Below are 852 nucleotides of genomic sequence, written 5' to 3'. Positions count from 1 at the left end.
AAGCCATAATGATTAAATTTGTCATCACAGGTTTATTATATTGAGGTACTTGTTTGGTGATAAGGTTGGCAAAATTGTCTGCTAAATTAATGTAATGTAATGTACTGTCTAACACTAATCATATCAGCTTAAAAAAGCTAAAAGCAACATCCTTCTGCATACTAACAGTGCGGAGAGTACAGTTTTCCATGAGGAAACCTATATGCAGTCTAGCAAGTAGAAAATATGCTGCCAAGGACAGATAATGTCTCTTAATATTGGATTTATGTTTGTAGAACTATTGAAAGTCCAGCGGTCACCTTGTTTGCCATGCATGATGCAGGTGCATGATTTTATCAGGAAAATGTCCTGTCCTTAAGATACAGTGTGCTACTAAGATAAATATATACCTGTGACTTAATTATTTCCACTGATATTAAGCAACAGACTGCATTTGGAGTATTAATTCCTCCAAAATGTAGCTTTAATATTTGTGGCAACTGTGGCTCAGAAGGACGGGGGTTTGGAACTATTCCTACAGGATGTCAGTCAAAACTGATGAATGTCTTAAAGGTTATTTAAAGGTCCTGTGTAACATTTCGTTATTCATAAGTATGTTTTCATTAGTGTATAATCACCTGAAAACAAGAATCATTGTGTTTTCATTACCTAAGAATCCTTTTCTACAGAGTCTGCCATGTTGAACCGCCGTGTTTCTACAGTAGCCCAGAATGGACAAACGAAATGCTGGCTCTAGATGATCCCTTTAGCATTTTTTGCACGTTTCACGGCCACTTTAGTCTGCCTACAGGCTTGGATGAGTAGGGTGAAGCGAGCGGTATTCAGTTGGTTGCAGTCTGCAACTTCACCGCT

The sequence above is a fragment of the Morone saxatilis genome, unplaced genomic scaffold (assembly GCF_004916995.1).
Source record: "Morone saxatilis isolate NCDOM2014 unplaced genomic scaffold, NCSU_SB_2.0 Contig10, whole genome shotgun sequence".
NCBI classification, from domain to species: Eukaryota; Metazoa; Chordata; class Actinopteri; family Moronidae; genus Morone; species Morone saxatilis.
The sequence above is the reverse complement of the archived record's forward strand: the minus strand, read 5'-3'. Positions refer to the sequence as shown.